Source organism: Eptatretus burgeri, chromosome 1, assembly GCF_056783735.1.
Source record: "Eptatretus burgeri isolate ZD-2024b chromosome 1, Ebu_testis_v1, whole genome shotgun sequence".
Taxonomy (NCBI): Eukaryota; Metazoa; Chordata; class Myxini; order Myxiniformes; family Myxinidae; genus Eptatretus; species Eptatretus burgeri.
In genome coordinates this window covers 88,730,623-88,757,930 of record NC_140961.1, presented here as the reverse complement: position 1 = coordinate 88,757,930, position 27,308 = coordinate 88,730,623, and the positions used below count along the sequence as shown (strand labels likewise).

At 39.8% G+C, this 27,308-nt stretch overlaps 1 protein-coding gene and 1 pseudogene across 3 annotated transcripts in view; one reads left to right on the top strand and one right to left on the bottom strand.

Annotated features, from left to right (window-relative positions):
- Positions 1-27,308, top strand: part of NOL4 (nucleolar protein 4) — a 512,661-nt gene that overhangs the window by 301,021 nt on the left and 184,332 nt on the right. The gene's annotated exons all lie outside the window — the stretch shown is intronic.
- On the bottom strand, positions 20,240-20,380 carry LOC147034927 (signal recognition particle RNA; annotated as a pseudogene).

Sequence of the window (27,308 nt, the reverse complement as noted above, 5' to 3'; positions counted from 1 at the left end):
TCTTTTGTGTCTTGTTACATTGTATTTATTAAGTGAAAAAAGTTGGAGGATAAAATGGTTTTAAGCACAGATTCACCTCTAAATTAAACGAAATTTTCATCAAGAAAATTTTATTTTAAGCAACGTTTTGTTATATAAATATGGTGAATACAATGTACTGCGATGTTTGTAATCGCAGTACATAGCCCACCCATACAAATTGTTAGCATCAGAATACATCAGGTAAGAGTTGTCCTCATTCTTTTTATCATCAGGAAGATTTGTGTTCTTTGCTTTAGCATATCTCTTGGAACATACTTGAGATATTCCTCCTCTTTTTGCCTTCTCTATCCCAAAAAGCATAGCTATATTACTGATTAATTCCAAATTGTGTTTTGTCATTTTTAACATAGCCCTCCAAGCCAAACCTCGGGCTGTATAATAGTGAACGGGATGGAATCCATAAGAGTTTTTATTATGACAGACTGTTCTAAAAGTTTCAAACACATCAGCCAATAACAATACATCAGTTTTAAGATAAAAATCATGATATTCTCAAAGATTCTTAATATTAAACTTCTCCCAAACATTTTTAGCTTGTGCATAATCTTTATTGGAAATAGGAGTTTTATTCAACTTGCCACAGAAACTTTTCCTTGAAGGAAGTTGTGCTTCCTTTAACTTCTCAAATGAATCCATATATTCATACGGATATATTCCCTTTTGTGATAAGAGATCAATCACTTCTTGATTTGAGAAATGTGATTTAAGATTCGGTAAGTTTTTAATATTTGATGCTAAGTTAGATAATGGACTTGCCATAAACTTGTATGTGTGAAGAAATCTGATATGGGTTATGGGGGATGTATGAATTGCTTTTGTGAATGAGATGTATTTTTGATCTGTGTTTGGAATTGCAGAAATATCTCCAGATGTCTTTGAAAGTTCATTTATAAATAGATGTGTGTCATAGTGAGGGTTGTTGTGAAGAAAGACAGGAATTAAGTTTGGAGGCTTGTAATTAAGATTAGAATGGGAATGAGCTGGACCTCTATATTTACCAGTAAGTTGACAGTGATCACTAACCTTAACCTCTCCCTCAATTTTCTCCTCAGAAATATGATAGATATTGTTCTTTCTAAATTCATTTTTCTCTCCCTTTGTTGATGACATTGGTTTCTAGGTTTTAACCATTATTTCTCTTCATCTTATACAGTCGTTTCCAATCATTTTACAAACTCCTCTGAGGCATCTTCTTCTCTATAAAGTTCTAACTTGTTGTATTCATCATCAACAGATGATTTGATATAATAACAGAAACCACTAGGAGTATGTTTTTGATATTTATTTGTGTATGATTTATTTGGATTTGGAGAAACAGTATCTATCTTTTCAAGGATAATTTGAGAATCAGCATATAACACAAACAGATGTTTTATAGATTTGTTAAAATCTTTGAATGATATGTTTGAACTTGCTTTTGGTAAATTGATGACTGTTGATTTATGATTACTTAAATATTTCGAATGTTGATTCAATTGTTCCTTTGAGTGAAAGGAGTTGAGACATATCTTTCAAGGATACGTTTTACATTTTCTCTTGTATATTTGTGATTTCTTTAATTTTGATAAATTTTTGATGAAAGCAAAATGTGATTTTTACTTTGAAGTAAAGTAGAGAAGGTCAATGTGTGTTTCATCATTTTTATAGTTGTTTGAAATTTTTAATATCTGAACTTTGTTTTTATCTGTTAATCCATATACATTAACAGACAGATTATTCATTTTCTCAAATTTAGGAATATCTCTCAATGACATTGGAAACTTTAAATGTTTAACAAGTAATGTATTCTCCTATTTCTCATAATGTTCAACCCTTTCAGGATTCCATTGTGGAGGATGTAAGTGAGCAAGAACAGACCATAGAAAACATTTATTTTCTTTGTTTTGAATATTAACAACCGCTTTCTGAAGTTTTATCTCTTTTGGTAAATCAATATAAGAAGAAGCTTGAAGAGGATCTGATTTTAAGATGTGTATATCTAAAAAGATTATTTTTGCAATTGCAAATCCACCACCTACTACAGTGTTATCAACATCTTGTTCTTGTCTCTGGAGTTCATGGTAAACATCACATCTTACAAAATCTTGAAATGATGAGATAAAGTGAGGGTTTCTCCTCATATAGGGAGTATTTTCATCACCTTCTCTTACCATATTCAATTTTACTCCCATATAAAACGTAAAAGTTTTCATTTCACTTAATGTGTTTTTAATTATCCTTTCAATGCTTTGTTGAACCATATCAACAGCTTCAATGATTGAAGATAGTCCAGGGTCTTGAAAACGAAACAATCTTATTTTTATATGTCCTTTAAATGCTACATCAGTGTTTTCATTGGAGAATTTAGTGGCACCTTCCCTTTCTTCATTGTTCTTGTGTTTGCATGATTGAAGGTGTTTATTATTAAAAAAAAATTAAGATATCATTATCACATCTATCACAATGTTTTATTTCTTGGTCAAGTGGAGATATTTGTCTGGAAAGATTGAATGTGTGTTTGTTGGTTTCAAGGTGTTTTTTTTTTTTATAATATTTATATTCATGATTACAAACATCGCAGTACATTGTATTCACCATATTTATATAACAAAACGTTGCTTAAAATAAAATTTTCTTGATGAAAATTTCGTTTAATTTAGAGGTGAATCTGTGCTTAAAACCATTTTATCCTCCAACTTTTTTCACTTAATAAATACAATGTATCAAGACACAAAAGACAAGTTTCAATCAATCTCATCATTTGTAAAAGATACAGAGAAATATGTCTAGGATGTAAAATTGAATAAAGATAAATATAACAACTATTGGATAAAAACATTTTTGATGAAAAATTTGAGTTCTTCAATTTCCTTCAGTGGAAGGGCTTTTAGTATATCTGGAAGAACATCAATTGAAGTCGCTCTTACAAAAGTTTCTCCTCTCTTTCTGGAAATATATTCAAAATGAGAAAAAGCAATGAAACAAGAAAAAGTATCAAAAAAGAAAAACCTTATGGATGAAGCGTTAGAAAGAAAAGATAAGACCATCTGTAATATGCAAGGAGAAATTTGTATTTTTTCAACAACCCTAAATATGTAAATCCTGATGAAATAAAGGATGTTAATATATCAGGTGAAATGACATTTCATTCAATAGTAGTTAAGGATCATTTTAAAATTACCTTGGATATAAAAAAATGCAATAGTTGAATCCATTAATGAAAAAAAGTATATAGATATAGATAGTAATTTTTTTCTACTCATTAAATATGAGTCATTATTCAACTGAAGATTTTGAAGATTATGAGAGTGATGATAGTATCTCTGTTGGAATAGAAGACAGTTATGATCCCGAGAGTTTGTGTTCAAACGATAGTTATGAAAGTCGTTTTATAGATGAGTGTGAAAGCACCAATGAAAGTACTGAAGATGATACTGAAGATGAATTTTAGTTTAAGCAAAGTTTTACTTTATAAATATGAATAGTATATTAGATCTTGAGCTCCTTGAATTCCATGATTCTCCAGATGACAAATTTGAGAATTGTCCTGCATGTGATGGAGTGGGATTAAACACAGAGTCAAAAGCCTATAAAAAATGTATATTCTGTGATTATCTTCTAAATAATGACAATAAAAAATATAAAAAGGAATATAATTATTTTTGATTTACACCAAAAATGAATTACTTTATAAGATTGATTTGAGAAATGAATGTAAAGTATGAGGGTGATAACACACCTTTCCTTACAATGGAAGAAACTGAATGTATAAGAGAAATGTTCAAAGGATTGTTGTCTTATATTATTCACGATCGCCCTTTTCAGGGAAATATCAACACAAGATATTGCATAAATAAAATAATGGATTATATTGAAATTAAACCCGAACTTCGGATAAAATATAGAGTTTCTGAAAAAGCCAATAAAAAATTAAATAACCTGTTTTCCAAATATATAAATGAATTATTTTTTTACCCATTTGGGAAAATAAGATAAAATTTAACAACCATAAAAATCTTCCAAATTCATTAAGATGTCTCATAGTTGGTTCAAGTGGATGTGGAAAAACCTGCTTACTTTTAAAGATGCTCCTTACTCCCAACTTTTTGGATTATGATAATTTTATAATTTTCACAAAGTCAAGTTTTCAACCTGATTATCAACGACTCTCACAAGGTTTTAATGCTGGTCTTCAAAAAGAAGATATAATCAGTTTATTTAAACTTCAAAACAAACGAAATGATTACAACATTGAAGATATAATACAACTATTTTGTGATACACAGATATAAAAAGAAATCAAAACCGATAACTTGTATTCTTAGTGATAATACGGATGATATACCTTCTCCCCAAGTTTTTGATAAATCAAAAAAGAACCTCGTTATCTTTGATGATTGTGTTAATAAGAGAAACCAAATGGTAATGGAAAGCTGCTCCACAAGAGGGAAACATTCTTCTTGTAATTGTATTTATCTTAGTGAATCATACTTTCAAATCCCTCATCGCTCAATAACAAACAATGCTTATACTTTTATTCTATTCAAGTTAAATTCAATTGATATAAACAATTTTTGGAGAGACAATTGTTCGACATTATGAAGTAAAAAGGAATTTGGGGATTATATGAAGCACACGACTGAAAAATATAAATATATTGTTGTGAAACAAGAGGAGATATTAAGGAATATATATTTTTTTATTTTATAAACAATTACATATATAAATGGCAACTATTATTATAAATCTTGTGGGTAAATCTGCTTCTGGAAAAAAAACTTTCATAAGTCAAGGTTCCTGTACAGTACAAATGAGAATATTGTAAATTTCCTTCAAAAGCACCATGCAGTTCGTATTGTATCAACAACAACTAGAGCAATAAGACCTGGAGAAGTTGAAGGTGAAGATTATTACTATATTTCAGTGGAGGAACATATGCGATTGAGGAATGAAGGTCAAATATTTGAGGAGGTTTCGCTTGGTACAACAAAATATTCACATTGTCAGAGTGAGTTAAATAAACTAAAATCTGGTGGTCTTGGGATATTATAAAGTAATCCAGAAGGAATGAGACAAATTATTAAACATCTGAGTGGTAATGGGTTAAGATTTTAGCATTCGGTTATGATGTTGATGAAGAAACTCAATGTAAACGTATGAAAAGCAGAGATACAAGTATTAGTGAAGAAAAAATTACAACTCGTATTAATGTTCATAAAGAATTTGATAAAATATTTAAATAAAAGGATTTATTTGAACACATCTACTTTAATGATGAAGAAAAGGAAAATTTCCCTGTTGATCTTTACAATTCATTAAATGATATTTTCCAATGAATAAATGGATGCAAAAGAAAGAGCAGGACGTTTTAAGGAACATCAGCAGTTGGTTTCAAAAGTTGTAAAACAACAGGAAGACATAAAGAAGAAACGCAGAAAGAAATTAATAGTGCAGGCATTTTAGCAGAAATATTTGGTCAACCTCCCACAAATTGCAACAAAAGCAAACTCAACAGATTTTGATTCCTGGATATGTCCTCAGTGACAGAAAAAAAGTCGTAAGGGATCCTCCAGGGGGAAAGTTCTGAAATCATGGAAATCCAATGTGGCCGCCACCTTGCTTCGGGGAAAATGAGAAAATTGTAAACATTGATATTTTAATATGTAAATATGTTTTTCTGCATTCTAATTGTTTTTACTTATGGACAGTATATTGATATACAAGAATAATTATAAAAAAGTTAAATATATATAGGGTAAAAGAAAAAATTATAGCTTTTTTTGTCTAAAAATGTCAATTTTTTGTCACGCAAAAAAAAAAAATTTCCTGATACTGATTTTGGCTCCTGGACCAAAAAAAATATATATATTTTTGAAGACACAAGATGAAATCAAGTCTATGACAATACAATATAATTATGTAAATCATTGAAACATGACATAATTCACAATTCCACTCGGGGCAATCACATCTGCCTGACGAAGGTTTCGAAATGAAAATGAAAATTCGCATTAAACTCAGAAACTACATCCATTATAAACTTACTATACATGTTGAGAAAAATCAAGCGTATTAAAGTTAGAACTCGACAATGTCGTCTTCATCCTCATCATTGTCACATGGAGTGTTTGTGGAGCCAGAGCCCCTGCAGTTTCCACAAGCTGGAGTGCACTCAATGTGCTTCTTGCATGTGCATCTCATGGTGCTACATTCAGCCTGGCAGTTGCACCTAATGACACGTAACATCTTTTCAGGAGCTGGAGCTATTGATGTCTGAAGTGGCACAAAACCCTCGTCACACTTCTGCCAACCCCACTCTGTGGAAGAAGGATGCACATCTGACGTCTTGAAACGAATCAAAGACCACATTCAGAAGCATGCCGAGTCTGCAAAGATATCTTCTAGAACTTCAGCACTCTAGGTTCAGTAGATGGACATGCTAGACATTCTACACAAATACATCTGGGCAGAGCGCACTGGGAACTGGGCACGACATCTACAGGCCATCCAGGAAATGCTGCCTTACCTGGCAGCCTCGGGCCACAACCTGTATGCCAAATCTGCGAGTGTGTTTCTGCAGCAGATGTCCAACCTCAAAACTCAACATCCCAATGTCCAACAACGTTTTGATGAGGGGTTCCATGTGGTTCGACGAAGTGATTGCCTGTGGCCAAGTCTTTCATCTAACCTGATCATCGAACAAGTTCTGATGAGAAGTTTGAAGACCAGCGGGGGGCTCACACGAGGGTGAGGAATGACAGAGCAACAACGGCTGGTAAGGCTACTATCAATGCTTGCCTGTGCAGAAATAAACCAGGCAATGCAGGAGCTCACAGGTATGAACTGCAACACTGGAGAGCAGAAGAAGGACATGACCAAGGCAAGACAATCTCGTGACTGGAATGACACACTATCAGCTCTTCAGTATTTACAGGAACGGAATCCGTTCAGTAGTGATCCACGTCTGAGGAACATTGCCACTGGAGTTCATGCACACCCCACCGTCAACGTCGATAGAGCACATGCTGTAGGAGCCAAAATATTGAAATCTATGGATGGGAAAACACCTGCTGAGTACACATTTAAGAGGAAAGACCAAGTTGTCACCCTCGGCATGAAGTCATCTGCCAAGATTGATGGAGAGCAAGTCCAGGTTGACCCACAACTCCTCTTCCAGAGACTGATCACTGTTGCACAGAGAGCAGAAGAACTGGAGTCAGCCTTCACATATGAACTGTGCAGCTATCCACCAGCCCTCTTTGATTCCTCTCTTCAGCTCCGAGAAGCACACAAGCCAGTCTTTGCTGATACTATCTGGGATCTTCTTGGATCCGATGTCCCAGCCAATATCCCCAATCATGGGCAACAGTATGTTTTGGATGGCGGGGCACTTGTTCAACGCATTCCATTGTCTCGTGGATCTACATACAGAGACATGTGCCAGCAGTACACTGATTATGTAACGAAGAAGTACGGAGATGCCATAGTCGTGTTTGATGGTTATGAGAGTACCAACATGAAGGAAATGACACACCAGAGACGATCTATAGGGAATGCTGGCACTACTGTGACATTTACAGCTGACATGCGTCTCACAATGAAGAAGGAACAGTTTCTTGCCAATAGGCAGAATAAACAGCGATTCATTTTTATGTTGAGTGAAGAGCTTCAGAAGAAGAACTGTGAGACACACCATGCCTCAGGGGATGCTGATCTCCTGATTGTATTGAAGGCCGTGCGGTCTGCTACTGTCACCAACACTGTGTTAGTTGGTGATGACACAGACCTCCTCGTCCTCCTCTGCTACAATGCAAGCTTAGAATCCCATGACCTCTTCTTTTGTCCCGAGCCAAAGAAGAACACGAAGAAGCCTCGCATCTGGAACATCAAGGCTACAAAGAAAATGATTGGTACAGACATATGCAAGCACATACTGTTTCTACATGCAGTTCTTGGGTGCGACACGACATCTCGTCTTCATGGGATTGGAAAGGGAGCTTCCCTCAAAAAGTTCAAAGCAAACAACACATTCCGTGAGCAGGCCAAGGTTTTTGATACACCAGTGCAGGCCCGTAGGTGTGAGCCCGTAGGTGCGGGCCCCTCTCTCTCGCCCCCTCTCCCCCGTCTCTCTTCCCCCCTCTCTCCCCCCTCTCTTCCCCCCTCTCGCCCTCCTCTCTCGTCTCTCCTCTCTTCCCTCTCCTCTCTTGCCCCTCCTCTCTCGCCCCTCTGTAAATGTATTCACAAATGTCTACCAAGCACAACAATTAATTCAAATCTTGATGAAGAAGATGAAGAAGAACGATATCAAACTTTGAAAAGGCACATACTCAGGTCCCAGAGTCAATTGTGACATCATATTAAAAAGAGGAAGCCTTGTGACGTCATTTGTGACGTTATAGCACCATGTCCTGTCATTGGTTGACAGACCTTATTGGTCATTATTGGTTGACGGACAATATATAGGTCGTTATTGGTTGACAGACATTGGTCATTGTGTCACGTTATTATTTTTATTACTGCCAATTATTGTGATATTATTATTATTATTATTATGAATATGCTGTTGTCATTATTCTGAGATATCTTTGGGAAAAAATGGCATGATAAGGTGATAAGGTGGAACGACACTTCAGCTGTGATGTATACACCTTTCCAACACTGAAAAAAGCAATATAATGGCCGTAACTTGTGAACCGCTCGTCCAATTAATATCAAACCTTGAAAAGGCACATCCGCGGGTCCCCGGCAATATTCCTGGCAAGTTTAAATCAGATCGGATTGGTAAATCGTGTGTTAAACACATGGACCTTAAAAAAAAATGGCATGATAAGGTGATATGGTGGAACGACACTTCAGCTGCGATATATACACCTTTCCAACACTGAAAAAAGCAATAAAATGGCCGTAACTTGGGAACCGCTCGTCTGATTAATATCAAACCTTGAAAAGGCACATCCGCGGGTCCCCAGCAATATTCCTGGCAAGCTTCAATCAGATCGGACCGTCAATCGTGCAAAAAAAATATAATAATAAATAAATAAATACATAAACATTAATTGTGATGTCATAGCACCGTCTCTTGTCATTGGTCGACAGATAAATGGCCATAACTTGGGAACCGCTCGTCCGATTGATATCAAACCTCGAAAAGGCACATCCGTGGGGCCCCGGCATTATTCCTGGCAAGTTTCAATCAGATCGGACCAGCGGTCGTCGAGAAACGGCGGTCGCAGACAGACGGACAGACAGACAGACACACACACATACACACACAGAGATTGCTGGAATTATAGATAGATATCCAGCTTCCGTATGTGATGTGGCAGATGCAGGAGTAAAAACAATGGTGATAATCTACAACGGAAAGTCAACTGACACCCTGGACACCCTCCGGTATCAGCAGTACTGGGACAAGGTGGCTTTGAGCTCCTCTCACGTGCAACCACAGACGTTACCACCAACATCAGAAGCAGCAAAGTATCACAGCCTGCGCGTGTATCTACAAGTCCAACAATGGAAGGGATGTGCAGATGAATTTCTTCCGACAGACTGGGGTTGGCAGAAGTGTGTCAAGGGTTTTGTGCCACTTCAGACATCAATAGCTCCAGCTCCTGAAAAGATGTTACGTGTCATTAGGTGCAACTGCCAGGCTGAATGTAGCACCATGAGATGCACATGCAAGAAGCACAACATTGAGTGCACTCCAGCTTGTGGAAACTGCAGGGGCTCTGGCTCCACAAACACTCCATGTGACAATGATGAGGATGATGACGACGTTGTCGAGTTCTAACTTTAATACGCTTGATTTTTCTCAACATGTATAGTAAGTTTATAATGGATGTAGTTTCTGAGTTTAATGCGAATTTTCATTTTCATTTCGAAACCTTCATCAGGCAGATGTGATTGCCCCGAGTGGAATTGTGAATTTTGTTATGTTTCAATGATGTACATAATTATATTGTTTTGCCATAGACTTGATTTCATCTTGTGTCTTCAACATTTCTTATTTTTTTTTGGTCCAGGAGCCAAAATCAGTATCAGGTAAATATATTTTTTCGGGGACAAAAAAATTGACATTTTTGAGCAAAAAAGCTATAATTTTTTATTTTACCCTCAATACATTTCACTTTTTATTAATATTCTTGTATATCAATATACTGACCATAACTAGAAACAATTAGAATGCAGAAAAACATATATTAAATGTTAAAATATCAATCTTTACAATTTTCTCATTTTCCCCAAAGCCGGGTGACGGCCATCTTGGATTTCCATGATTTCAGGACTTTCCCCGCGGAGGATCCCTTAGGACTTTTTTCTGTCACTGAGGACATATTCAGGAATCAAAATCTGTTGAGTTTGCTTTTGTTGCAATTTGTGGGAGGTCATCCGACATTTTGACTGTACTAAAAAGGAGGCGAGTTATTGCCAGCATCCTAAACAAATTACAAATTTCTGCTTCCTTCAGTTGACCATCAGGCCTTCTTTATTACTGATGACATTAGTGATGATAATTTTCAGTTTGTTTTTTGTTTTCCACAAGCAGTACTAAGTTTCTTTGAATGGTGGCATTCATCTCGAATTGGTACGACAGAGTGTGATGATAATTTCATGCCTTTTTCATGGTTAATAGGGGTGCAGGTGGCAGTTTACGCTTTTTATTTCGCACAGATGTCAATTTTGGAAAATGTGATGAATTTGGAATTTATCAGAACCAGACATGAAATCTGCAATATTGGCTTTCAGAATCAGGTCAATGCTGCGTGGGTTCGTCAGATGTTCTTCATTTTTTGCAACAATGGCAGCAACTTGCTTACTTTGAAGTCACTATTGCAATTTAACTTCCTTAAGTTCTTTGTTCATAATGAATAACTTTAGTTCCTACTAATCGGTTTTGTACTAAAACCTTGGTGGTGTAAAATGACAGCAAATATAGAGGTATCTCCATCTTACATACACACAATGGTAGAACTTTAACCCTTCCTCCTCCCTCCTCTCTCCCAATATAATCCATTTCCTTGCTCCATTACTTCAACTTGCAGTCTTATCTACAGCTCACCTGGAACGTAGTTCCAGGGAGCTTATGGGATGGTAAGTCGTCTGTCCATCAATCAGTCCGTCCGTCCACCCATCCGTCCGTTTCTCTGTCCATCCCAAAATACTTACAACTTCTTTTCTGAAACTACACATACGATTCTAATGAAATTTTACCACAACCTTCATCACCCTGGATGTACCAAATTCGAGCCCAAAAGGGGGTCTACGGCAGTTGCCCACCAAAGTCGGTATTTGCTTTCTTCTCTGAAATGACACACAATTCTGATGAAACTTGACAACAAACTTCATCACCCATGACGTACCAAATTTTGTTCACGACAATAAAAAAAATTGGGGTCTAAGGAGGTGTAAGGGGGTTTGCCCCCAAAATATTTATTTGCTTTCTTCTCCAAAACTGCACACACAATTTCGATGAAACTTGACCACAACCTTCATCACCTGTGATGTACCAAAGTTTGTTCACGACATTAATCATTTTTCTGATTCCGTCTCACGTTGACTTCCTCCTCATTAACAAAATTCTACCATGTGAGTGCCCAGGGGAATTGCACCGATTTTTATTTTCCTTCATAACCCCTTCATCTTTACTCGTTCATCCTAGCAGGCTTTTCTCTCCTTAGCTCACTCTTCCCTTTATTTATTGTTGATTTACCCACCCTTTCTGAATTAGTATATTCTAAATGGCCGCAATTTAAAATTTATTACATCACAATCCACAAATTGTGGGAGGTATTGACGCAAATAGCCATCAATGTAAACGACATCTCTGTCTCATTGTTTATCACATGTTTTTCCTGCAATACATACTCACATTCTCCAAGGGGTGTTTATGAATTACATCCAGCACACCATTTGAATGGATTGTTACATTCCACATGTTTGGATAATGTGGTCATATGACAATTCATCAACATGGAGCGAACTCATTCACTAGGTTTTCTCGAAAAAAGAAAAAGAAAAAAGAAAGTTGTGTTGTGCGCACACGTTAACTCGAAATCAAGGCATCATGGGAAATTAAATCATTAAATATAAATGCATTTTTCTTGGAGCAAACAGTTTTGTTCCTCCATTTTTAATACTGTATTGCACAAATGTTACAAGCAGGGTGATGGGGGCATTTCATATTATAATAATGAACGTGTAGTAGAAAAATGATTCCATCCTTAATTAAAGAGAAATTTGAGAAGATGTTTTTAGTAAAACATCTGATATCCACGCTTGATATTATATTTCATATTCGGCTGAGGACGACTTGGGTAGCTTTAGATGGGACCAATCCAGACAAAATCAGGTAACATCGAAATTTTTACACCACATTGATCCGCTTCAAAAATAGATTGAGGGAACTGACTTGATACATCTTCAGTATGGTGCAGAAAATAATTGTTTTGGTTGAAAACGCTGGCTTCGTGTTTAAGTAAATACTTTTTGAGTAAAAAGTGAGCTACCAAAGTTATTTGGATGATAGTTCAAATGAAGCTCATAAACACTATCCGAAGGAATGGTTTTGTCAAGTTTTAATTAAACTACACCATCAGTTTTGGAAAAGAAGTTTCACATATCGCAGGACTGATGGACAGATGAATTGGATGCGATAGAAGTTCTTCAAAAATAGTTATTGATGCATAAAATAAGATTTACACATTGGGGATATAAAACAAAGGCAAAAGGATGGAAGAATACAAATTGTTACGAATTTCGGTCCATCCGGCGTGTGATCGGCCACGTAACTCAAATCGCGACCGCGTCGCCCACCGGAACAGACAATTCAGTCGTGACCCTCCTTGGAACTATCGCCAGGGGCTAGTCACAGGTGGGTCTTTCGACCCCACCACAATCGTGCCAATCGGCCACCCGCGCAGGATAGGGGTTTTCGCCAAACTCGACCTACCTAAGTACCTACGCGGGTAGTTAACCGGGCGATCGTACCTCGCCGCTGGCTGGCCTAGGACACGAACCGCTTAAGCGGTCCGTTCCGTGCTTCAGTGATAACCGAGCGGTGTTATCGCCGGCCCTGATGGATGTGATTATTTACCGGGTGCTTACACCCTTCTATCAATTCCTTCCATGATGCAAGATGGAACTTTCAAACAAAGGAAAGGATGCAACAAAACCGGAAACAGTTCGACAAGTACATTTATTCCACACTCAGACAAGGCGAGCACGTATTCACAGCCATACAGTAAGAATGCACGTATAACAGTCAAAGCAATGAAAGCAAGAATTACAACCGACTCCAAGCAAAGGTTTATTTACATGCACTTGAACATTTCTACTTCACAAGACACGGAGCCACAACACGCATTCACACAAAAGCAAAGGAAAGACCCCCTCAAAGGCAAGGGAGTCAGACTGGGCCCATGGGCCTAATGTGCGTGGAACCTGGATGAGCGGCAAGGTCCAGGAGACCGAAGGGTCCTACCCGCGCCCTCGTGACGCGATGGCGGGCAAGCCACAATGTCAGCAAAGCTGCGTCTGGCTCCGTGCCCCTGGCGTGGTCGGCGAGCTCTCTCCGGCGCTCCCCGTCTGCATTTCCCATCGGCTTTGAGCTCCGTCTCCCGACTCGACTGTCCCGCCGACACTGCAGACTTGACTTCTTCTGCCGACACTCCGCCGCTGCCACTCCACTGCTCCCACTTGGTTCTCTGCCGACGTACTGCGCACCTTGACTTCCACTTCACTTCCCGTCCCAAGCTGCGCCATGCTCGCGCCTACATAGCCCGGGGGAGGGGCGTATATGTAAATTTCTGGATCACAGCGGGTTGGGAGGCGGGGCTATACTACCCGATGCTCAGTCATTGGGCGGATGAGAAGGGGGCATGAAGCATTCCTGATCCGCTTTTTCGGGGAGAAAGGAACGCATTCACAGCGGGTTCGGAGGCGGGGCTACACTACCCGATGCTCGGTCATTGGACGGATGAAAAGGGGCGTGAAGCATTCCTGATCCGCTTTTCGGGGTGAAAGGAACGCATTCACAGCCCAAGGCACAATGTGTGGTAGAAAGGCGGAGGTGGTGGGAGTTTGGTTGTTGGCGGGCGTCGTTTGAGAATGGTGGTGAAGCGATGTTTGCGCGATGGAGTTGTGGAGGTAAAGAGGCGAAGGTGGTGGTGTTTGAGTTGTTGGCGGGCGTCGTTTGAGAATGGCGGTGAAGCGATGTTTTCGGTATGGAGTTGTGGAGGTAAAGAGGCGAAGGTGGTGGTGTTTGAGTTGTTGGGTAATTATTGGTCCAAAATAATGAGAGAGAAAAGAAAAACGGCTAACTCAAAGGATCGCAGCCCAGTGAATACAGAAATTCCCTTTAAACAACGGTGGGGAAATCTAACTACACAATTACTTATCGTCATAACTGATCTAAGGTCCTTTATGGTGGATTGCGAATTTCCACAGCCGTAACAATATATATATATATATATATATATATATATATATATATATATATATATATATATATATATATATATATATATATATATATATATATGTATATATATATATATATATATATGTATATATATATATATATATGTATATATATATATATATATATATATATATATATATATATATATATATATATATATATATATATATATATATATATATATATATATATATATATATATATACACAGTAGACTAGGTGTAAGTCGGCAGCGTGTAACTCGTCACTTCGCCTAAGTCGGCAGCGTCAGAAAGTCCCGAATTTATCTCATGTTAAATCCCTTTGAATACAGGGTCATCCCTCTGTAAATCGTCATATCTAAGTCGTCACTTCGTCTAAGTCGTCAGATGTTGTCCGTTCCCACGTAATGGAAACTCAAGTAAATTACCACTCCTAACTCGTCACATGGAACTGCTGCCTCGTGAGAATCCCTTTTTCATGGAATCGTGATGCTCGCTCATTGGTGTACACCGCCAGTGATAGGCTATTTATAACTGCGTACACACGTTGATCGCACTGCAGGCAGGACAATGGCGACTAAGCGTAAGCTTACAACTAAAACCTACCAAGAAAAATACGACATTATCCAGTTTTGTGAGGCAAATCCACTGATGAAGAAAACAGACATAGCTGAGAAGTTGGACATCAAACGGCAGACATTGAATGATATCTTGAAGAATAAGGGCAAGATATTTGGACAAGTGGAGAAGATCGTGAGGCCAGTGGGAAGTGTGAAATGCATGAAATGTGTGTCCTTTGAAGATGTCGATGACGCGCTCATCATCTGGTTTCGGCAAATGTCGGCTCAGCCAAATATTCGGTTTCGGCCGATTCGGCCAAATATTCGGCCGATACTGTCTTTCGGTGGAGGATTGCCCAGCCAACATAATGGAATACAATAACCGGTTTGAATCCTTTCTCATGCACCAGATGCCCAAGAGTTTGAGGCAGTCAAACATAACGGATTACTTCGCGAAGAAGTAAAGGATCGATCGAGCTTAGTGTTGAAGTCTGATCATGGTTTTATATTGGCTTGTTTTGTACATTACCGCACTCACTTACACATAGGCATTGAGTGGTAATCATCACCACGATGACTGTGTGTCATGTAATTTGTCACCATACCATCACCAATGGTATACGAGTTGTCTTAGAGAGTTGTTCATTGTCTTTACTTTTGATAAACTGATTCATGAATTCCATCTTTGCTTGATCACTTTCCAACTCACCAACTCACCCCCACCTATGCCCCGAGGATTGTGTTTTCCTTTTGGTACAATAGCCGGCTCTCACACATATGTGTCCAGGCCACGCGCGACTTCATCCTTCACCCCACAGTCATCATGAATGTTCGCATACGCGTAAGTCGTCACATTTCTAAGTTGTCACTTTTTTCGCGGTCCCGATGGTGACGACTTACGCCTAGTCTACTGTATATATACAGGGTGAATCAAAAGTAGCACCCAATTTCTGTTTTTTTTCGGCTGTGAGATTCTTTCTTGGAAGTCATGTTGTTAATAATTGTCTTGCAGATTATTAATTTTCGTAATTTACTTATTTTTGATTTTGTTTTGCAGGTTATTGCTGTGAGTTTGGAAAGTTACTGAATTTGCACCAAATTGAGTTTAATGGCACAATTAACAGACACAATTGTGTCTACTGGGCTGCAAATAACCCAAGAGTGACAGTTGAGATGTAGGTAAATTTACCTGGAGTGCCAGTTTGGGCAGCCATATCTCCATTAGGGATAATTTGACCCTTTCTCTTTGAGGGATATGTCACTGCAGAAATTTATCTGGATATGCTGGAAACCTTCTTTTGGCCCAGGGTACAAGATCAGGACTGTTATTTCCAGCATGATGGAGCTCCACCTCATTATGGACGTTATGTTTGTCAGTGGTTTGATGAAAACTTTCTCAGAAAGTGGATCGGCCGCCGCGGTCCGATCAAGTGGCCGGCACACTCCCCAGACCTTATACCTCCAGATTTCTTTCTTTGGGGGCTCATGAAAGACCTTGTTTATCATGAAAAACCTCGTACCATTCAGGAATTGAAGGCTCAAATCACTGCAAAGTTTGAGGAAATTGATATCGAACTCTGCAGACGTGTGTGCTGCTCTGTGCCTGCTCGGCTGCAATTGTGCATCGATCACGAGGGAGGGTACTTTGAAAATTGCAAGTAAAACAGCTTGGTACAGTTCCGCCATCATTTTTTCTTGAATAAATGCTTACATAAACATGTCATTCATTTATATCTACCTTCTTGTACACTTTACTACAAATGGCAAACAAACAATTAACTGACAGAAATTGGGTGCTACTTCTGACTCACCGTGTACATATGTACATATATATATATATATATATATATATATATATATATATATATATATATATATATATATATATATATATATATATATATATATATATATATATCTTCTTCTTCTTTCAGCTGCTCCCGATAGAGGTCGCCACAGCGGATCATCCGTATGATCCGCATACTGATTTGGCACATGTTTTACGCTGGATGCCCTTCCTGACGCAACTCTGGTCGCCTCTTACGACACAGGGATATGGTATACGTATTTTAACCGGGGTATACACTGGCCCAGTATACTGGTACTCATTTCGCCGACCTCGGAAGGATAGCAGGCTGAGTCAACCCCCTGGTGTATTAATTCAGTGGACCAACGGGGCTTGAACTCAGGACCTTTTGGATCCCAAGCCACTGCCCTAACCACTGCGCCAACACCAGGCTTATCCATGGATCTAAAATATTACTTCACCGTATATATATATATATATATATATATATATATATATATATATATATATATATATATATATATATATATATATATATATATATATATATATATATATATATATATATATATATATATATATATATATATATATATATATATATATATATATATATATATATATATATATATATATATATATATATATATATGTATATATATATATATATATATATATATATATATGTATATATATATATATATATATATATATATATATATATATATATATATATATATATATATATATATATATATATATATATATATATATATATATATATATATGTATATATATATATATATATATATATATATATATATATATATATATATATATATATATATATATATATATATATATATATATATATATATATATATATATGTATATGTATATATATATATATATATATATATATATATATATATATATATATATATATATATATATATATATATATATATATATATATATATATATATATATATATATATATATATATATATATATATATATATATATATATATATATATATATATATATATATATATATATATATATATATATATATATATATATATATATATATATATATATATATATATATATATATATATATATATGTATATATATATATATATATATATATATATATATATATATATATATATATATATATATATATATATATATATATATATATATATATATATATATATATATATATATATATATATATATATATATATATATATATATATATATATATATATATATATATATATATATATATATATATATATATATATATATCTATATATCTTCTTGTTCTTTCGGCTGCTCCCTTTCGGGGTCGCCACAGCGGATCATCCGTATGATCCGCATAGTGATTTGGCACATGTTTTTTTTACGCCGGATGCCCTTCCTGACGCAACCCTGGTCGCCTCTTACGACACAGGGATATGGTACACCTATTTTAACCGGGGTATACACATATATATATACATATATATATATATATATATATATATGTATATATATATATATATATATGTATATATATGTATATATATATATATATATATATATATATATATATATATATATATATATATATATATATATATATATATATATATATATATATATATATATATATATATATATATATATATATATATATATATATATATATATATATATATATATATATATATATATATATATATATATATATATATATATATATATATATATATATATATATATATATATATATATATATATATATATATATATATATATATATATATATATATATATATATATATATATATATATATATATATATATATATATATATATATATATATATATATATATATATATATATATATATATATATATATATATATATATATATATATATATATATATATATATATATATATATATATATATATATATATATATATATATATATATATATATATATATATATATATATATATATATATATATATATATATATATATATATATATATATATATATATATATATATATATATATATATATATATATATATATATATATATATATATATATATACGAGGGTATATATATATATATATACGAGGGTATATATATATATATATACGAGGGTATATATATATATATATACGAGGGTATATATATATATCTGTATCTGTGTGTGTATATATTGGGTCGCCGAAATAGGTGTTGGGTCGCCGAAATAGGTGACCCTTATGGTCAGTAATCTATCTCTTTGTTTGGATGTTTGTTTCAATGTTTGTTCGTTTGTCATTAGCATAATTTGTAGTAAACGTGGACGGATTTTGACCAAACTCGGGTGGTAGATTATGACCTAGTGCTTTGGAAATTGTGATGGTTGCTATGGACGCTTTGGTTTCCCAGCAACAACTGAAAAACCTTCAAAATCGGTACAGTTCACGTGAAATCAATTCCGAAAGCCATTATCCCACGTAGGGTTATGAAATTTGGCACGAATGATCTACAGATGATGCTCTATCAAATATATTCCGGTTTTGTGATATATGGAATACTTTACCCGCAAGGCCCCCTACAATTAGCGTATGCGCGAAAATTGGCGAAAATTGAAGGCCCCCTAGCGACCAGGTGAGTGGATCGATACGAATGAAACTTTGCAGGTTCATGGAACTCAATGAGTACTACAACTTTGCCTCAGGATATATTGACTGATTTCGCTTAGGTCAGGGGTCAAAGGTCAATTAGTGCAAAAATCGATAATATGCGAGAGCTGGAGGTACCTTCGCGCCAAATGCTACTCCACTGAGGGTTATAGTCGGATGGTCATGAAAATTCACAGCAATCGTCTGGAATACATTGTGCACAAACAATCAAGCGGGATTTTCGATTTACATCTTTGTTCACCCACAGCACCCCCTCGAACTTTGGGGATTTCCAATTTTAAACCGCATTTTCAGTACTTTTCATTCAAATGGATACCGAATAGTTATAAGTAGATGGAACTGGATGAGATTTGATATGCATAATCTTAAGGTGATTCCCTATCTGCTATATGACATCCATTTTGCTCTATATCTTATAGTTTCCATGCTCGGCGACCCATCGTAGCCTACCGGCTTGTGTATTTATATGTATGTATATGTATATATATATATATATATATATATATATATATATATATATATATATATATATATATATATATATATATATATATATATTGTTCGTCTTTCGGCTGCTCCCGTTAGGGGTCGCCACAGCGGATCATCCGTTATGATCCGCATACTGATTTGGCACAGGTTTTACGCCGGATGCCCTTCCTGACGCAACCCTGGTCGCCTCTTACGACACAGGGATAAGGATTGGGTTTCGCCATTATTCCGGGATGCCCTACACCCTCTCATAGCGTGGTCCAGCGCATAGCTCCCGTCCTCAAGCGATCCTCCAACCCAAGCCTCCGAGTAGCCGGATTACAGGCGCACGCCACTACGCCCGGTTATATATATATATATATATATATATATATATATATATATATATATATATATATATATATATTGTTGTGGTTGACCAAATTCGCAAACCACCATTCAGGTCCCTTAGGTGAGATATCTCGGTAAGTATATGTGTAGTTAGGCCCAAACCCGTTGTCTAGAGGGAATAAATGTGCTTTATGTTGAACTGTTTTCCCGCTTCGCTTCGTCATTTCTTTCATTGAATCCTCATCTTGCTTCACGTAAAGGGTTGGTAGTGGGCTGAATACGCCCGATAATTAATCGAACCGTCGAGGCCGACGATAACACCGCTCGGTTATCCCGATAGTACGGAACGGGTCGCTTAAGTGGCCCGTGTCCGAAGTCGACCTGCGGCGAGGTGCGATCGCCCGGTCTACCCTCCGTGTGGGTACTTAGGTAGGTCGAATTTGGCGAGCAACCCTATCCCACGCGGGGGCCGATTGGCTCGATCGCGGTGAGACCGAAAGGTCCACCCGTGACTGGTTCCCGGCGTTAGTCCGAGAGGGTCACGACTGGATTGTCCGTCCGGTGGGCGACGTGCCGCGATTCGAGTTACGTGGCCGTCAGCACGCTGGCGGGCGCGAATCCGTAACACTGGTGTCAGGTCGTGCGATACAAATCCATCGCCCTCCTCGCGGCACTGGTATCGGAGAACAGGAAAACGGGCTCTCCTGTCTCCAGCTAAATTCACGGGAATCGGTCCAGGGGTGAGAGAAGCGACCCCCGATTCCCTCCAAATTACGAGCGAGCGAAATTAACCCTTTAAGAGAAGCAAGATGGCGTCTCAAGGCGAGCGGGTGCCGGGTGGATTAGGTATGTGTAATAGTAATGTAGAATCCATGGCTCAGGACGAGATCACCGTGCAAGAGAAACCCGTACCAGAAGGTTGGGAAAGGCATCGATGCCGTTCATCTGGTCGGTTTTTTTATTATAACTCCACCACTAAATGTAGTCAGTGGGAGTGGCCAGGGCAGGTGACAATGCGGCAGGTTATGGAACTCGCGCAGAGCATAATTGACGAAATGAAAGAAAGGAACAACGAAATGAAGAGAAATACGCAACAAATGGAAAATAAAAAAATGGATGGAAACGCGCTCGAAGCGAAAAACCAAATGAAAGAAATGCGGGGTGAGATGCAGAGCATGGGCATAGGCCTGCAGGCAGGCATTATGGCGAGGAGCGAAATGCGGACCACGGGCGAGAAAATGGCGCTGCCACGTGCTGGGACGAACGAGCTGGGGGGAGTGCAACGGCTGTCAGGCCCGCGGTCGGGGCGGGCGAGAAAATAATTCGGGAGACGTGTAAGACGAGACACGAGGTAAAGAAGGTATTAGAAAAATTAAAAGAAAGCCAGGAGGAGACAGAGGAGGGATTGAAGGTCGAAACGGTGGAGTGTGAGAAAAGACTTCAAGACATGACGAAGAGAGTTGATAAGCTGGGACTGGAGGGAAAAACGGAGACAGAGGAACTGGGAAGATGGGTAGAAAACCACAAGCGCAAGCCGGAAGAACAGTTGGAAGCCAAAGCAAAGTCTGAGTGTGCGGAGATGAGAAAGGAATTGGAAAAGAAAGTTTCTGAGTTACAGAAACACCAAAACAAAGAGAGGGAACTACAAAACGAACTGAGAGTGTTAAAAGAGGAAAGGAAGAGAACGGAAAATGAAACTTTAAGAAACCACACTGTACAGATCGAACAGCTGGAAGCGAAGGCCAGACTAAAGAATGAGGAACAAGAAAGAGTAATGAAGGAAGAACGAATGAGACAGGAGAAAGAAATCAGTCAGTTGAAAGAAATGACGAGATTGCAGAAGGAGGAACAAGAAAGACAGTGGAATAGAAAACTGAAAGAGTATGAATTTGCAACTGAACGACAAAAGGAAAAAAATAGGTTTGAATACGAGGAGAAAGTAAAGGAGCAAGGAATGAAGCAGGAAGGAGAAATCAGGAGATTGAAGGACAGAAGGAGATTGGAGAAGGAAGGACAGGAGAGGAAACAAGGAAGAGTAATGAGACAGCAGCAAATGAAACACAAAAAGGAGATTAACCAAATTAAGCAAACAACGAAACTGGAGAAGGAAGGACAGGAGAGGAAACAAGGAAGAGTAATGAGACAACAGCAAATGAAACACAAAAAGGAGATTAACCAAATGAAGAAAACCATGAAACTGGATAAGGAAAGACAGGAGAGGAAACTAGGAAGAGTAATGAGACAGCAGCGAATGAAACACAAAATGGAGATGAACCAAATCAAGAAAACCATGAAACTGGAGAAGGAAGGACAGGAGAGGGAACGAGGAAGAGTAATGAGACAGCAGCAAATGAAACACAAAAAGGAGATTAACCAAATTAAACAAACAACGAAACTGGAGAAGGAAGGACAGGAGAGGAAACAAGGAAAAGTAATGAGACAACAGCAAATGAAACACAAAAAGGAGATTAACCAAATGAACAAAACCATGAAACTGGATAAGGAAAGACAGGAGAGGAAACTAGGAAGAGTAATGAGACAGCAGCGAATGAAACACAAAATGGAGATGAACCAAATCAAGAAAACCATGAAACTGGAGAAGGAAGGACAGGAGAGGGAACGAGGAAGAGTAATGAGACAGCAGCAAATGAAACACAAAAAGGAGATTAACCAAATGAAGCAAACAACGAAACTGGAGAAGGAAGGACAGGAGAGGAAACAAGGAAGAGTAATGAGACAGCAGCGAATGAAACACAAAAAGGAGATTAACCAAATGAAGCAAACCATGAAACTGGAGAAGGAAGGACAGGAGAGGAAACGAGGAAGAGTAGTGAGAGAACAGCGAATGAAACACAGGAAGGAAATGAGCCAATTGAAAGAAACTACGAGATTGGAAAACAAAGAGCAGGAGGAACAGTGGGAGAGAAAACAACAACTATATGAGTGTGAAATTGAACAACTAAAACGGAGAGCGAGATTGGAGTCAACGGAGATTGAGGAGCTACGGAGGGAGAACGAACAGCTAATGGGGCTCAGAGAGAAAGAACGACTCAGATGGGAAGGAAAAAGGAACCAGGAAGAGACAGAAAAAAGGAACCAGGAGAGAAAATGTATAGAGACACGGGAGACAGAAAAAATAGAGGGAAGACTACACGATGAAGACGGGGTAAGTGACGCGCACACACACACGGAGGTAGTGGAGGACAATGGGGGTGAGCTGGTGGACTGGGTAGAGACCCAGTGCGAGCACCTGGATAGCCATAGCCTCCTCCAGGAACGAGGGGAGGGAGTATGCCCCCTTGAGGCAAGTCACGACCAGGTGGGTTCGGTCGTGCTTTGCGAGGTCGAGGGGAGGAGTGCTGCGAACGGGTGCTCGGAGAGCTTGGGGGGTATAGAGGCCCCGGAGACCCTTGTGGGGACACGAATCCCCAGTGTGGTTGTCCCTGTGTGTGTGGTGCAAGGCGTGAGTGCGTCCCCGTGTGTGGAAGCGACCCCGTGTGTGAGTGGTGTGGTGGCGATGGTGCCGGAGTGTGTGCTTCCCAGCACGCCGTGTGTGGATGAGACACCGCGGTTGAGTGCCCCCGCGTGTGTGAGTGAGGCACGGTGTATGAGTGAGGCACGGTGTGTGGATGAGGCACCGCGGGTGAGTGCCCCCGTGGGTGTGAGTGGAGTGGTTTGTATGAATGGAGCACCACGTGTGAGTGGTATGGGTTATGCAAGGGAGACCGTGTGTGTGAGAGAGCGGTATGTGAGGGAGATGTCGGTTGGCATGCGGGAGCACGCAGCCGCGTCTCCCGGTGTGAATGTAATGGAATGGAGCGTGAGCGTCGTAACACGCGGGAGTGCGTGTGTCGAATGGCGACGACGGCGACAGAAGAAAGAAAGCCGACCAGCGGCTGTAGTTGTTTCGGGGACCGTGCCGGGTTCACCCAGCAGTGAGCACGAGGCCCGTGCTGTGCAACGCACGAGACCACCACGTGCTCGCTTGCGAGAGTGAAGTCCCGGTCCGGAAACGCACGCGGTGGATTTGCCGATCCCGCGGACGGACAAAGTTTAGGCAGGATTATGGATTTGGACCGGACGGGTTCTCCACGCGATCGTGTGTGTTAAGCTCCAACTTGCAAAGCACATGTGTTCGCGTGGGGAACCCCTCGAGACGTGGGGCTTGTGTTTTTTTTATGCGCACGGTGACGTCATGGCTGCACGTGGGGTCGGAATCCGGCAGGAGGGGTATCCCTGCCGGATGGTACCATCCAAGGAGGGACGAGGAACACGTGCAGCTGCATGACGTCACGGGCAGGTGCAAAGTGCGCGAGTTGCCGCGCTGGTGCTGCGCATGGAAAAAAAAAAAAAAGCAAGCCTCACTTTCGGGTGCACAGGATTCCTGGGCAAGGGGTGGAAGACCCCCTTGACCTGGGCACAGGATGGAAACTAGTTAGGGGGAAGGGTTAGCTTAGTTAGACCGACTTCATGGGGCAGGGGTAAGTCCTCATGGAGTCCGTGGAATGGATTAGTTAGAGGGATTGTAGCCAGATTTAGGATGGGAAAATGGGAAATGATTTTTGATGATTTGGAGACAGAGACAGACTTTGAGTGTGTAGAGTTGACGTAGTTTAGCTACGTAGTGTTAAAAGGAACGTGCTACTAGTTTAAGGGACGACGTGGGAGCACGAGTTAGTTAGGGGATGTAGTTAGAAGGATGGCAGAGTTCAGCGGTGTGTGTGTTGAAGAGTTGGAGAGTTGTGAAGCATGTGCTTGGTGAGTGAGTGAGGCCAGCGGGTCTGTGTGAGTGGAGCGAATGGGGAATGCATGGTGCGATGAGTGATTGGGGGGAGGAGTGACTCCCGCCCAAGGGACCCCGGGGTCAGTATAAAGTGAGTTAGGGGGTTAGTTAAATTGAAAAATGGAGGTCGTTTTGTTGTTGGTGGGAGTGTAGGCTCGAAACCCGTTTGGAGGGGTGCAGGAGCCCTGTTGACGGGTTGGGAGCGTGGCTGCGAAAGGTGAGTATCGCTGAGTGGGTACCCCGGGCACCAGGCTAGTCGGCCGTGGTAGGCCAAGGGCCCATGGGGGGCCGGGATAGCGTAGTGGGCATGGGTGCGCCTGCTTGGTGCGGGGGCCCGGGGCGCCATGAGCCGCGTGGGCAGTGTTGTGGGCAAGGGTGACCCTCGGAAAGGGGCCCGGGAAGCCAGCCTGCCACGTGTGCGTTTCAGGGGAGGTGCCATGGGGGGCACTCCCCGGTGTTAGGGAGCTGGTAGGCTCGGAGGCAGTGTAGTGCCCGGGGGTGCCATAGCGGGAGATTCGGCAGAGGGTCGTGCCTGCCAAAGGGAGCCACGTGTCCCAGCCAGGAGACCGTGTGAGGGCACGGAGAGAAAATTGGGGGGCGAGGCCCGAAATTGTGAGGACACCAACACAGGCGACGGGAATCTGGGTTGTTAGAACCAATAGTTTAAGCGAGAGGCGCTTGTTGAAAGCCCCGGGGTAGTTTAACGGTTAAATGGTTAGAGTAGATTAGGAAGTGTACCCCTCCCCACCATCCATCCCCTCGCTCTCGTTGTGGGCCGCTGGACCCACTTTGGTTATAGATCGCTGAACTCTGGGGAGGCCATTCTGAGGCTTCGTTGGGCCTCAACACAGGACGTTAGCTCTCCCTTATTCCCCTCCGGGAAGGGAACGTAGGGGTTGGGAGTAGGCTAGGTGACAGAATAGGTTAGCCGAACAAGGACGATAAAGGGGGTTAGGGGACGATTTATAGTGGGGAAGTAAAAATAAAAACAACAAAAAAATGAGTTGGGGCTAAATTGGGGTTTGACAAATTAAGGGAGTGGGTATGTGCAGTGACAGGCAAAGGCGATAGGTTGGGAGGGAGACAGGTAGGTAGGTGGGAGGGAGACAGGTAGGTAGGTCCGAGCCCGCCTTCCAAGTGGCCAGCACCACCGCACTCCCTCCACCAACCTCCACGGAACGGCAAAGGCTGGCCAACTTCATCGGCAGCTGTGTGCTGCAAGGCCTGTGCCGGCCAGTTCATCTGCTGGCTGTTTTTCTTCAAGGCCTGTGCCGGCCAGTTCATCTGCCGGCTGTGTTTGCCTGCAGCGGCCTTCTTCTGCGGGCTGTGTTTGCCTGCTGCCTTTGCCATGCCATGCCCACTGCCCATGTTCACCAGCCCCGTTCAATTTTGCTCTGCCCCCCCCTGTTCATTTCCATGTGCGCCAGGATCCGAAAGCAACAGTTTGCAAGCTGCAAGAACTGCCCTGTTCGCAGCTACGACACGGGCCTGCAGTGGCGGCCCGTGCACCGTGTTTGTGTTCATCCATCCATTCGTTGTGTTCATTGCGTGTGCCACTTGAGCTGGCACGGAGACAACGGTTGTGCAGCCCATGCACCGTTGTGGTTCACTGCGTTCAGTTCAAAAGGGAAGGCCTTGGACTGCGTGTGAGCAGCCAGCCACGTTCCCTGTCACCTGCATTGTTTTGAGCCAGAGACTGCATGCGAGCAGCCTGGCTCCCTGCTAACTGCTTTTCTTTTGCAGAGTTCATTGATCCTGGGCCATGGTTTAGTGTAAAATTTGTAAGTTAAGGTTAAGATGTACTGTAAATATGAGTGCGCCCCCGGCATGTCTGTCCTAGCGCCGGCAATTTTATTTTAGTCGTCCGTGTGAGTGAGTTTGTTTAGGTAGTTACGCAGCCCTCTGGTTATTTATTTTGGGGACACGAATACCATGAATGTCGCACTCAGGGATCCGTAGGTAAAATGTACTAGGGGAAAACTACACATGATGGCACACGAAAATTTGACGACTCGGGACGAGTCTGTAAAAAGGGGAGGGGGTAGTGTTGTGGTTGACCAAATTCGCAAACCACCATTCAGGTCCCTTAGGTGAGATATCTCGGTAAGTATATGTGTAGTTAGGCCCAAACCCGTTGTCTAGAGGGAATAAATGTGCTTT